The sequence below is a fragment of the Gracilinanus agilis genome, chromosome 2 (genome assembly GCF_016433145.1).
Source record: "Gracilinanus agilis isolate LMUSP501 chromosome 2, AgileGrace, whole genome shotgun sequence".
NCBI lineage: Eukaryota > Metazoa > Chordata > Mammalia > Didelphimorphia > Didelphidae > Gracilinanus > Gracilinanus agilis.
Genome location: NC_058131.1, coordinates 183,527,398 through 183,542,057, shown reverse-complemented (window position 1 = coordinate 183,542,057; position 14,660 = coordinate 183,527,398). Strand labels below are relative to the sequence as shown.

The 14,660-nt window shown below is 40.6% G+C and overlaps 1 pseudogene; it reads right to left on the bottom strand.

The window, feature by feature from the left end:
* Positions 1–9,728: 9,728 nt before the first annotated feature.
* LOC123233447 lies at positions 9,729–11,138 on the bottom strand (annotated as a pseudogene).
* Between the last annotated feature and the right edge of the window lie 3,522 nt (positions 11,139–14,660).

The following is a 14,660-nucleotide window of genomic DNA, read 5'->3' as shown; positions in this document are numbered from 1 at the left end:
AGGATAAAAAGCAAACTCCTTAGCCTGATGTTTCAGTTTCTCTACAAGCTGGGCCCACCTACTGGTCCAGTCTTTCTTCATGTTTCCCTATTTCAGGTACTCTGGATTACAATAAAAGTGGCCTGGTAATTCTCACCCACACTCAGAACCACCCTAGGTCACCCAGCAAGGAGGATTCACAGCCACACTCCAAACTTCAAATAGTGTTCTTATAAATTATCCTTGTGTCATCAATGCCACTGCTCTGAGGGCACCAGGAGAGGACTGCGCCAGTGCAGTATCAGCCTAGAACATTAGGTGTCACCACAACATTGAGGATTAGAGTTGCTCTAAGAACCTCCCCTCAGGCAACGCTCCAAGACTATGATCTTAAATACAAGTTAGGATTGAGCTTTCCCTTCCTGGATGTTGACTGGGAATTTGGCCAGTTGTTATTTGAAATGATCGATGTGCAAAATTAATCCTAGAGGTCTCTCAATACCTGCCGATCTGAAAAGTAGAAAGTAAAATTGTCTTCTTTGAATCAAAAAAATCAACAAGCATTTATTAAACACCTAGGATTAAGCACAGTAGGCACTTTGCTCGGTGCTAGGAACACAGATACAAAAAATGAAATAGTCCCTTACTCTTTTTTTAAATTTTTTAAATTTAATTTTCAAAAAAATTTTAATTTTATTGTCATGCAAAACACACTTCCATTTTAACTATTGTTGCAAGAGCAAACTCCAAAATAAAACCATAAATACACTGATGTGAAAGATAACTCCAATATTTCTTTCACTGGAGGGATAGCATTCCCCATCATAAGTCTTTCAGGATTGTCCCTGATTGATAATCATAATCATAATCATAATAATGAGTAAACTCATTCTTTGCAAAAAAAATTATCTTATTGGTTATTGCTGAGAGTAGACAAGTTTTCACAGATAATCATCATACAATACAATTCCTTACTTTTAAGGAATTTGCATTCTCCCAAAAGAGAAAAGAATATATCTAAGTATACACAAAATACCTAGAAAGAGAATAAACATAAATAAATACCAGGCAGTTAGAGGCAACTGAGTGGCATATTGAATAGAGCTTCTAGCCTGGAATCAGGAAGACTTGCATTCAAACCTGAGCTCAGATATTTCCTTGCTGTGTGACCCTAAGTAAATAGTTTAATCTTGTTGGCCTCTGTTTCCTCATCTGTAAAATACTCTGGAGAAGGAAATGACAAACCATTCCTGTAGCTTTGCCAAGAAAACCACAAATAGGGTCCCAAAGTGTCAGGCACAAATAAAAGAACCAAACAATAGTGACAACAAAGTTGGAAGACAAAGACACTAGCAATTAGGGGAAGGGAGTAGAAAGAAAAGGGCTTCATATAAAAAGTGGTGTTTGAGTGACATCTTGAAGGGAAGGATGGATTCCAAGAGATAGAGGGAAGAAATACATTCCAGAAATGGGGAAACAAGCAATACAAAAGCAGAAAGATGGAAGATTAAGTTAGTACTGGTTATGGGAGAAAGCATTAGACAGGTAATCAAGAGATGTGGGAGAACAGCTGGATGCCTCAGTGGATTGAGAGCCAGGCTTGGAGACAGGAGGTCCTGGGTTCAAATTTGACCTCAGACACTTCCTAGCTATGTGCCCCACCCCCCGCCCCGTTGCCTAGCCCTTACCACTCTTCTGCCTTAGAACTAATACCCAGAATTGATTCTAAGATGGAAGGTAAGGGTTTGAGAGAGAGAGAGACTTGTATTCTAGTCCCAGTTCTGCCACTGGCTTGGGCAAAATATTTCCCCTTCCATCTCAGTTTCCTCTTCCGTAAAATGAGTTATTTAAAAGCAAAACCTTGAATCACTTATGAACTCTTATCACTGCGATGACCAACCACAATTCTAGAGGATTAGCATTGAATCATGAAACCCATGTGTCACCTGACAAAAAGGAAACAAACTCAAGATGCAGAATGAGGTGTGCATTTTAGGACATGGACGATGCAGGATTTTTGTTTTGTTAGGCTGTGCATATTTGTTACAAGGGTTTTGTTTTTGCTTTCTTTTTAGAAAGTAGGGGAAGGGGCAATGAGAGAGAGGAAATAGAGATATGATTCTACTCTCCATGTCCATCCTAGCTAGAAAACAACAGAAAGGAGACCAGAAACACACACATATAAGCTTTGAAAGTAATATGATGAATTTGTTGTACTTAAAAATATTATAATTAATATTTATACTTTGAAATTTATTACATTTAAGAAGAAAAGCAAGCTGTACGTAAAAGAGATTTGAAATCACCTCTATATGTTCTACAAGTCCTCTGTTGTAACAAATGCTGTTATTAAGTCATTTTTAATCATGTCTGACTCTTCATGACCCAATTTGGAATTTTCTTGGCAAAGATACTGGAGTGGTTTGCCATTTCCTTATCTAGCTCATTTTATAGATGAGGAAATTGAGGCCAACAGGGTTAAATGACTTGTCCAGAGTCACACAGCTAGGAAGTATCTCAAGTCAGTTTGAGCTCAGGAAGATGAATATTCCTGAAGACAGGCCAGATTACACTGAGCAGCCCCTACAGCCTAACAGGGGTAAATAGCATATAAAAAGAAGCTGAAAAGTCCAGGACAATAGATATTAACAAGGTGTGAATGCCAGGACTGGTCTGATCTTGCAAGTTGATGAGGTTCCTGGGAGCATGTTAAAGTCCAGAGACATGCAGCTGAATGGGAAATGAAGAGATGGCTGGCCTGGTAGCCTCCTTAAACAGAGGATCTTGGAAGACTTCTTTGCACTCCACCCTCTCCAATCAGACGGAAAGAAGGGTTCAAAGAGCAGGGGCACTGATGAGGTGGGAGTTCTAGTTGTGCAACTTCTACCATTGCCTCCACTTCTGACTTTGGGGAGTCAAACAGAACAGATCTAATCCCTTTCCCACCTGGTAGCCTTTGAGATACTTAAAAACTGTCATACTCCCCCAAATCTTAATTTTTTCATAGAATCATGAGATATCAGGCTGAGAGGAAGCTTTAGTGCAGAGGTGTCAAACACAAACATATAGCCCAAGTGAAGACTCAACCAGATTAAAATTTAATTGGGGGGAGCTAGGTGGCTCAGCAGATAGACAAGCAGGGAATGAGGAGGAGCTGGTTTTAAATCTGGCTTCAGATGCTTCCCAACTGTGTGACCCTGGGCAAGTCACTTAACTTTATTTGCCTACCCTTGCCCTTCCACCCTAGAGTTGTTACTAGGACAGAAAGAAGTGGTTTTCTTATGTAATTGGGAAATATTAAACAAAGTAAATAAAATAAAAATGCAATCGAACATAAGTTAATATATGGTTTTCTAAGTCAATACGCAGCCTATGCATGATCTTTATGTATGGTTTAGTGGCTCTTGTTTCTATTTGAGTTTGATAGCACTGACTGATCCAACTCCCTCATTTTAAAGTTAAAAAAAAAAGAGCCAGGAAGTATATGATATGCCCAAGATCTTACAGGAAACTACCTTGGGGACATAGTCAAGATTGAAACGCAGGTCACAGCTGGAAGGTACTTCAGAGATCATTGCCAAGTTAAAAACCTTTAGGTCTTTCACCGATTCCTCACATGGCAAGTCTCCCATCCCTTCATCATTTTGCTTGTCTTCTTCTGTACATGCCAGACTATCCATGTGCTTCATAAAATGTAGCTGCCAGAACTGAATCTGACACTTCAGATATGACCTCATCAAGGCAGATCGCAACAGGAGTATCGCCTCCCTCACTCTGGATCTTGAGCCTTTCCGTGAAGCTTAGGGTACCATTGGGTTTTTGCCCTCCACTCTTGATTAGTACTGAGATTCCAGTCCAGGAACACACCAAATTCTTTTTCACCTGAACTATTATTAGGCAAGCCTCCTTCATCCAGTATTTGCTCAATCCATTTTTTTTTTAATTTTTTTTTAAACCCTTAACTTCTGTGCATTGACTTATAGGTGGAAGAGTGGTAAGGGTAGGCAATGGGGGTCAAGTGACTTGCCCAGGGTTACACAGCTGGGAAGTGTCTGAGGCCGGACTTGAACCCAGGACCTCCCGTCTCTAGGCCTGGCTCTCAATCCACTGAGCTACCCAGCTGCCCCTGCTCAATCCATTTTTTAACAAACCCGAGTGAATAAATTAGCACTTGCTACTGTTCAACATTGTCTTATAAGACCTGACCAATTCTCCTAAGCCTGAGGGATAGTTTAAAAGATCCTGATTCAAACTTCCAATGGATGTTATCCAAATCCTTAATAAGCATGTTTTTAATCAAGTCAATAAGAATCTTGAATAGCTCATGGGCAAGGAAAGATCACCGGGACATTCTTTCCTATTCCCATCAATCTATTCATGTCTGTGCTTTGGCTCCAGTCATCCAACCAATTCCAAGTCCATTTAACTGTGCTATCATCTAGCCTACATCCACCTCTCCATCTTGTCTACAGATATATCAAGAGAATGCATTGAATGTCTCTGAAATTCAGGCATAGGAAAGCTAAGACATTCTCCTGCTCTATTATCCAAAAAATAAATGGCATTAGTCAGGCACGGTTTATCCTTAATGAAACTGCTAATGCTAGCTCCTGGTGACCACTGCTTCCATTCATGTTGCTCACCAACCAACCCTCTAAGAAAAGCTATCATAATGCCCCTTTAATCCCTTCAATAATTATTTTCATATTCTATTTCAGAACTTTATCAGAAATTGAAATTAAGTTGATAAGCCTATAATTTGGAGGATCTTTCATTTTCCCTCTTATGAAGAAGTAGATCTTCTGTGCAATCCTTGTTATGCATGAATTTCACCATTTAAAAAAATAGGAATCATTTTTTAATTCTTAGGTCATGGGATATTGTTATTAATGCCCAATCTAAGGTCATAATAAGAATAGGTTAGAAGTCACTGAGACCTCTTCTAGAACATTACTTGGGAACAGAATTCCATGTCATCAGCTCACCATGCATCAACTCAATCAGCCATGCATATAAGCCTGGGCCCAAAGATGCAGGTGGCAAAGTGCCTCTAGAAATCAAAAAAAAGGAAATAAGGCCTGATCTTGGCAAGGTCCCTTGTTTACTCATCAAAATTCACCCATTGGAGACATCATTGCTCTGACCTTTGATAAGCTATAATAAGGATTAGAAAAAATAAGAACCTTGGTCAATTTTTTTTCTGGAAATTACTTTATACTTGTCAGCAATCACTGTCCTAGTTACTTTTTTGCCCCAAAGTCATTGGAGACAATAGAAGGGCTTTAAGAAGTTTCTTAAAGCCAATGGACTTCAAGGTTCTGTTTTATGAAAATCAGTTTGGTCTTAAAGGACCCTGAACTGGAAGTCTGGATTCAAACCCAACCCTGCCAAACTAGCTGTACGACCTAGGACAAGTCCTTTCCCCTCTCTGCCCTCAGTTTCCACACCATCAAAATAAAGAAGGACTCTATGATTTCAAGGTCCCTTCCAACTCTAAGTCCCATGATACAATCCCAGGCTGTTGGACTATAGAGGAGCAGAGTGTGGTAGTGCAAAAATCCCACACGATGGAGAGTAGCTCAGGTTCTCCGACCATACTCCTTCTGTCCCTTCCCTGACCTGACCTCTCCCCAGCTTCCAGCACAACTCAGATGAGGCCTTAAGAGGCCGTGGGAGTTTGGCTGCCATTATCCTGTTCTTATCTCCATTAATGTACAGTCTGACACTGAGCCCACTTAGCTCAATAACTAGAAGCTGACCCCCAGGTCAAGCCTGTCTCCAAAAATCCCCCGCTATCTCACTGGCGGGCCAAAACCTTGGCAGGAGCTCAAGTTTTCTGACGACAGAGAGGACCCTCTCCACCCCAGCCCCTCCAGAGCCCTCCTCAGCGTCTGGCATGGCCCCGGGAAGGCTCCACTATTACTCATGGAAATAGCAATCCTGATAAGTGGAGCAGACAAAAACACACGGACAGATTGCAGCTCCGAAAACAGCCACCTCCCCTCCTTATCCTTCTCTTCCCCATGCCGCGTTGTCTCTCACACAGTCCATCACTCATGAGCTCACCAGTCCTGTGGCACCCTGCACTTGTGGTGACACATGGGCAGAGCCACTCAGAGGGGCAGCCGTCACCCTCGTGTCTCCGTTAGGAGCAGAGGAGACAGCTGAAGTGCAGAACTGAGATCATTATCAGGGTGGCAAAGGCCAGTATTGGACTCGGAGCCCAGAAACCCAGAGTGGGTGTCAAGGCCCTAGCAGAGATTACTACAGGCTAATCCATCAGTAAGCATCTACTAAGTGCCTACTATGGCCCTGTGGGTATGAAGTCAAAAATTATTTCATATTTATTTAATTCATTCATTCATATTATTTTATATCATTATATCATTGATTTTATATTATATTATTAATTAATTTTTATTATATTAAATATGTTATTAAATAACATAATTCACAAAAATTAATTCATAGTATTAAGTGTTACAATGGATAGATCCCCTGGACTTGAAGTGAGGAGATTGAAGTTCTAATCTGAACTAGTTATCTAATGCGTGAAACTGGGCAAATTATTTAACCTTTATTTGCCTCAGTTTCCTCATTTATAAAATAGACATAATAATGGCACCTACCTCCCAGAAGTGTAATGAGGATCAAACCTGATAATAATTGTAATAGGGCTTAGCACAGTACCTGGTACATAGTAAGCATTATATAACTGGTTTTGGTTTTTATTTTAAATTTATTTGTTTGTTTATTGCATTAAACTTTCCGGGTAACTCCCTCCCTCCCCACATTAGAATAGATATCATTTGACAAAAACATACACATACATATAAAACTACATCTTCCTTGTTTCTATTTAGCAGTTCTTTCTAGGGAGTTGGACACACACGAGTCCTTCTTCAAATAATATTTCTGTTGCCGTATATAATATTCTCTTGGTTCTGCTCTTTTCATTTTTCATAATTTCATGGAGGTCTTTCATGGTTTTTAAGTAGCCTGCTTGTCATTTTTTTATAGCATAGCAGTATTACATCACAATCATATGCCACAACTTGTTTAGTCATTATCCAATTGATGGGCATCGCTTCAATTTCCAGTTCTTTGTCACCAGAAAGAAAGCTGCCATAAATAGAAGAATATAGATTATTTTCTTTTTTCTCTGATCGCCTTAGGAAATAAACCTAATAGTTAGAAGTTCAGGGAACATATTACCTATCAAATTTATTAGTAGGAGAAGAATTTTGAATAAACAAGATATAGAAATGATTGTGGGATGTAACTTTGCATTAAATTTAAAAGGTTTTATACAAATAAAACTAATGTAGTAAAAATCCCTACTTTCTGAGAATCCATTCTTTACAGAAAAACAACTTGAAAATGCCCTTATTTTTGTCATATATAGATGGAGATCTATACATCCCATAGAGATTGTGTTGGCCAAGATCATAGCTAGTCAAATCATACCTATTCTCACAAATGTATAATGTTCCCCCACGGTTTTTCTTGTGCACACTTGTACCTAGCTGTATGACATGCATGTGGATGGGAATCGAGCATGGATGATGCTCCCTCCCTTACCTCCTTGCTTCATCGTTTGGCTGACACTAGCTATCCATCTCATCCTCTGCTTTTCTCCTTCTCTTTTTGCCTTCAATCTTTCTCAACATCAGGGTCTTTTACAGTGAGTCCTCTCTTCTCATCATGTGGTCAAAGAATTTAAGCTTTAACCTCAGCATTTGATCTTCCAGTGAATAGTTTGAATTTTTTTCCTCTCCATATTGACTAATTAGATCTCCTTGCTATCCAAGAGGCTCTCAAAAGTCTTCTCCATCACTACAATTTGAAAGCTTTGATTCTGCAGTGTCCAGCTTTCCTTATAGTCCAGTTCTCAACAGCTATACAATTGCTATTGGAAAAAACAAAGCTTTGACTATGGATCTTGTCAGCAAGGTGATGTCTCTCTTTTTTAGTATGCTATCCAGATTTGCCATAGCTTTCCTTCCAAGGAGCAAGCACCATTTTTTCATTTTATGGCTGCAGCCGCCTTCTGTGGTGATCTTGGATCTTTCCTTTTGTAGCCCATATAGACTCTGGGACTCCATATCCAAATAACATATGAAAAGCCAGGTAGGTCCCTGAGCAAAGTAGTCTTTTACCCTCAGGGTTCTAGTGGGAATCTATAAGGGTTAGAGTGGGGACGTCTGTTTTTAATGTTATTGGCTCAAGCATCCTTTCTAATATCAGGCACTAGTAATTAGCAATCTTATTTAATAAGCAACAAGATGGCTACTGTAGATTGAGTGCCTGACCTGGAGTCAGGAAGACTGTCTTCCTGAGTTCAAATCTGTCCTCAGACAATTCCTAACTGTGTGACCCTAGACATGTCACTTAACCCTGAGTGCCTCAATTTCCTCATCTGTAAAATGAGGTGGAGAAGGAAATGACACAGCACTCTAATATTTCTGCCAAGAAAACCTCAAATGGGATCACAAAGAATCTGAAATGACTAAACAATAACAACTCATTTAATAAACCATCATCAGCTATTTTTTTTAATTTTTCTAAACCCTTACCTTCCACTTAGAATCAATATTATGTATTCGTTCCAAGGCAAAAGAGCAGTAAGGGCTAAGCAATTGGAGTTAAGTGACTTGCCCAGGGTCATGAGCTAGGAAGTATCTGAGGCCACATTTGAACCCAAGACCGCCTCATCTCTAGACCTGGCTCTCAGCCCACCTGGCTTAATTAATTAATTTTTGCAAAGTAAAAAAGTAAAAAAAAATTACTGTAAAAATATAGCAAGAGGGGCAGCTGGGTAGCTCAGTGGATTGAGTCAGGCCTAGAGATGGGAGGTTCTAGGTTCAAATCCAGCCTCAGACACTTCCCAGCTGTGTGACCCTGGGCAAGTCACTTGACCCCCATTGCCCACCCTTACCACTCTTCCACCTATAAGCCAATACACAGAAGTTAAGGGTTTAAAAAAAATAAAATAAAACAATACTTTAAAAATATATATATAGCAAGAGCAGAAGAACAAATATCCCCCCTTATACATGAAGGCACACTTTTCCTCTACTACCTCAGTCCCCAGGAAAAATGAGTTTAAACTTAAAGCACTTGCTACAAAGCATTTGCCCCATTAAGTTGATTTCCAAATTTAGCACATTTACTGAATGAGTCTCAGATATCACTGGGCTTGGCTGCCACTCTTTGGTGCTGCAATAATTCCTGAGATGGTAGTAAATTCTGACCTGTGTGCCCAGCACTGAACTTGCGGTATTTTGCTGTTCCGGCTTTACAAAGCTCACAAAGTCATAGCCATCTCCAATAGTCCTTCCCCCTAAAAACACAATGCAGAACTGTACAGTAGCAGGACCATGTGCTCACAGGGCCACGTGGAGGGAGCTTGGGTGTAGGGATTAAGCTCAAAGGTCTCTCTATCAAGAGCGTTTAGACATTTTTGCCCTCTGATTCAGACAGGAAAGAGAAAACGCTTTGACCAGTGAGTGCCTTCTGAGTGTGTGTCTGGTTCCAACTCATCAGCCACTCAAAAGACTCCTCTTCTTCATATAATAAGCTAACCACAAATAATACCTGTGCGTGGTCAAGGCTGTATGAGAAATGAATTGTGGAATAATTTTTTTTCCCAAATCCCACCAAAAACCTAAACAGGGAAACATCCCCTCTCCTTCTAAGCGCTGATAGAATTTGTTTAATGGATATTTCTAATTTTCTCAATTCCCTTTTTCTTCTTCCTCCTCTTCATCATCACCTTCACCATGGCAGTGTGTGATTTCCTCAGGGGCTGGTGGGAAGAGGTCGGGACATTGGATCTCACTTACAGAATGTGTCAACTGGTGTCATTTATAGCCAGTGTCTTTAAAATCTACAAATGTAGGGAGTACTTAGGTAGCTCAGTGGATAGAGAACCAGGTCCGGAGTCAGGAGGTCTTGGGTTCAAATCTAACCTCAGACACTTCCTAACTGTGATCCTGGGCAAATCACTTAACCCCCATTGCCTAGTCCTTACTACTCTTCTGCCTTCAAATCAATATATAGTATTGATTCCAAGACAGAAAGTAAGGGTTTAAAAACAGTCCACAGATGCACAGTTCCACATAGCAATCAGGGATTCCATCTCACCAATGTCCACATGGATGTGCTCCACTGTTGATTCATGAGGCATCAGAACATGAGCAATTCTAAGGAGGGAGCTAAATGGATACTACAGAAGGTTGAGAAAAGAAGCAGCCTAATGCATCACTTGACCAGCAAAGAGCATCTGTCTGGAGCTGCAGAAGAAAAGATTTCCAATCATCCCATGGCCCATGTCCATGTCATGAGTTACTGTCTTAATTTGTCTCTGAATGGAGCTAATGTCTGGACACACATTTACTGCTGCTGTCCAGGTGCTTATACAATTCATGCACAAAAATATCTCCAAGCTCTGCAACATCTCAGAAAGTGAACTTTTCTCAGTCCAGATATTCCTGTGACAATTCAGGAATCACAAGGAAAGTCCACCATCTTTGTCACTTCTTGAATTTCAAGATTGCCCCCAAAATGTGGTCTCCAATATACAAAATATCCTTGCCCCTCAGTAGGTCAGAGATTATATCAGATAAAATTCCTGAGTATGCTGGAGGTCTCAGTCTTTAACTTGCCAGTTTTAGTATGCACCTGCCTCAAGATTAGGCCTTCTCCAAAGAACAGTGGTTTCTGTGTATCCACAAGGATTAAATTGAAATAAGACTGCCATGATTGACGTGAGCTCCCCAGCTTAGGGTCAAGTGGGAGATCAAACAAGTCATCATTTTATCAGTATATTTATAGTCACACGTGGTAGCAAAAAAATGATTTTCCTACCTTCTCCATTCACCTTAGAAGCACAGGTAACTTTCCATATTTTACCACATATTCCTCTAGATTTTCAACCATCTTTTCCATGTGGGACCCTTGTAATGAACCCATTCAATGGCGTCTCTCACATCCTAAAACATACTCCAGAGGGACATAAAGAGATCTCCATCTTTAAATCCTGTCTCACAGCTAGAATATCTGGTATAATTAGTATAAAAAAAATCTACTAGGAAGGCCAACAGGTAGGTCTCAGGGAGGTTGAATTGTGTATTCAGAATGTAAAATCATTCTGTGTCATCTCTGTATGAGAATTATATCAGAATAAGCATACAGTGTATACCTATAAGGACTGTCTCTTTTTGGCCAAACCGAGTCACCTCCATTATACCTTTTATGTTGTTTCTCAACCTGATATTATCTAATGCCCCAGCCTCTAAAAGGCCCTGCTAATGGATATAAGCTCTGGTAAATCCTATCAAGCTGGAAAAATCTCTAACAGAACCATAGCCAGCAATTCTTACGCAAAGGGTAGGGAGTGCAAAACTTATAAAAAATATACCCTCCAAAGGATTTCTTAAGAAAATATACTTAGCTATGAGAAATGACAAACAAGATGATGTCAGAAAAAGCTGGAAAGATCTGCAGGAACTGATGCAAAGTGAAATAAGCAGAACTAGGAGAAGGGAACATTGTACAATAACAGCAATATTGGAAGATGATTATCTGTGAAAATTTGGCTATGCTCAACCATGCAATAATCTGAGACAATCCTGAAAGACATGATGGGAAATGCTCTTCACCTCCAGAGAAAGAACTGTTGGAGTCATCTTTCACATCAGTGTAACTTTGAGGGTTTTTGGGGGGGGGGGGGTGGCGTTATATAGTTATACAATTGTTTGCTCTTACAACAATGACGATTATGGACATGAGTTTTGCATGACAATAAAAATAAAGTTAAAAAAAAAGAAAAAATCTGTTACCTACATTTTTAGAGTCTGTAGTGCTTGAAATAACCTCCAGGAATTGATGCAGAGCCAAAGGAGCAGAACCAGGAGAACATTGTACACAGAGACTGATACACTGTGGTAAAATAGAAGGTAATGGACTTCTGTACTAGCAGCAGTGCAATGATTCAGGACAATTCTGAGGGTCTTATGAGAAAGATGCTATCCACATCCAGAGAAAGAACCGGGGGAGTAGAAACACAGAAGAAAAACAACTTCTTGATCACATGGGTCAATGGGGATATGATTGGGGATGTAGACTCTAAACGATCACTTTAATGTAAATATTAATAATATGGAAATAGGTCTTGATCAATGACACATGTAAAAACCCAGTGGAATTGTGCATCAGCTATAGGAGGGAGTGGGAGGAAGGGAGGGAAAGAGCATCAATCATGTAACCGTGGAAAAATATTCTAAATTAATTAAATAAAGATTTTCAAATAAAAAAAGAATCTGTAGTGCTATTCATGTATTTGCCCCTTTGCCTATCTGCCTCAGTTTCCTCAGCTTCAAAATGGAGATAAAAATAGCACTTGCCTCTCAGAATTGAATGAAATAATATTTGTAAAGTACTTTGTACAGTGCCTGGCACCTCGTGGGTCCTTAATATTTACTTGTTTCCTTCCCCTTCCCTTCCCTTCCCTTTTGTTGTCTTCAGCATCTAGCACAATGCCTGGGATATAGGATACTTCATTAATAAATATTTACTGATTGAAACCTGAAGAAAAAATACACTTAGGTTATCCAGAGACCTCAGGACATTGGCCTCCATAGGCAGAGAAGGGGAGAAAGAAGGAATAGAGTAGTATAGACCTAGAGGGAGCTGGTAGATTCTTATATTAACTCACTTTTCTGGTTAACGAAATCCTGGGCTCTATTGTTTTCTGTCAATGTGCCAACATCCAGGGACAATGCTCCCATTTCCCCACACACTCACACCCTCATTAAGACTCTGGCCAATAAATCTGAGGACCAGCCTCACCAAACTCAGAAAAGTCCACCACTAGAGGGTTGGCTGTTTGATGGTGGATTTTTTTTTCAGTCACATCTCATAAAGATCGTCTCTTAAAGGCATGGAGAGGTTTCACTCTGCACCAATGGAAGAAGCGTCTACATCAAGAAATCCTCACTCCTTGCACAAGTGATGTTTAATTATCTTACTCAACAAGATAAAGACTCTGCTTCTCAGGGGAAAGGAATTTGTCTTATTCTTCTTAATAACGCTCCCCATCCCAGAACACTCTGCTATACTGATGCTGTAATTCAGGAATCTTATTTCCCATTTCTGGGACCTCTTATGCCTTGAGAAACAAAGGTTTCTGGGAGGTTTGCATCTCCCCAGCTACTCAGCCACCTCCACTCTCACCAGGCACATTAGAAACTGCCTTGGGCTCCTTGGCTTTAGAGCTGAAAGGAAAGTCAGGGCTCCATTCATTTTCTTCCCTGGCCTGTGCCCTAAGAGCATGAGGGGGGCTGGCTTTGACTTGGCTACTTCCTCCTGAGGTTAGCACACTCTGGTCAAGACAGGATTTCCAAACCCCATTTTGTTTTGTTTTGTTTTTATTTGTTTCTATTTCTTTTGCTTCCAGTTCCCTTTCCAGACGCTCTCCCTTATCTGCTTCCACTTTCCTGTTTTCTGCTCCCAAGCTGTTCCCAATGCTCTTCCCATCCTGGGGCACTTTGCTCTGGTTGGCCCAGGCTGAGGCTGACTGTTTCCTCCCGGGACGCCATGGCGGCAAGCCCCGGACTCTCCCGGATATCGATGCAGACATGGAGCCAGAGCCAGGGCAAAAGGGTGGCTTTGTGGGAGCAGTTCTGACCACTCTTGGCTTAAGGGGACAGGGCTTCAGTTGCAACCTTCCTCAGGCCCCAGGAAGGAAAGACAGAAGAGTTCAGGGGGTTGGGCCCCAGTGTCTTAGCCAAGTAGTATTAAAGAAGATAAGAAGGAAAAAGAAAAGCAGGGCCTGAGTCGGGGGGAAAAACTGTTTCCTTTTGCCTTCCGGTGAAAACATCCCCCAGGAACCCCTGATCTGAACACAGGGCTCTATGCTGAATGACTTTTTGACTTGTGACATCTCTAGACAGAGATAGATAATAATGCTATTCATAGATTGCCCTATTTCTGTTCTTCCTCACATAACCTCTGATGGAGAGAAGGACTATCAGCCCCAATTTAGGGACAAAGATCAGGAGTCCCTGGGCAGAGAAAATGCATTGCCTGATGTTGTAAATGTATGGAAAGCGAATTGACCACAATCCCCTCATTTATCACATGAGGAGACTGAGGCCCCCAAAACAAACGATTTGACATGGGATGCAAGTTTCCAGAAAAAGAACTAAAACATGTAGCCATCGAAGCCCTGCCCCCACGAAATCATTGAATTTTAAAGTTAGAGGAGATGTTTAGATATCATCCAGCCCAACTTACAGAGGGTTAATTAAGGTTAATTTTATATAGGGTTAGTTAATTAGTTAAGACCAATTTTATATTGGATTAAATAAGGGCCATAAAGGGGAGACATCTCACCCATTTGAGGGCACAGTGGGATGATGCTCTTCAGCTGAAGTGACTCAGCTCTGCTTGATGGCTGACGCCCTCTGAATGTGGAGGAGGTTAGTGATGACAGAGTCATCCCGAAATCTGAGGCCACTCATGGAATTCAGGGTTTTCTCCCTGCTACCTAATATTTCTTTATAGTTAATATCTGCTGATAATGACCCTCAAGAGCAACCTTGATCCGTAAAATAGAAGGCAGAACATCAGTGAGCTGGTGTTATAATGTTAAGGAGAGATATTGTAAGTTGGAGTTG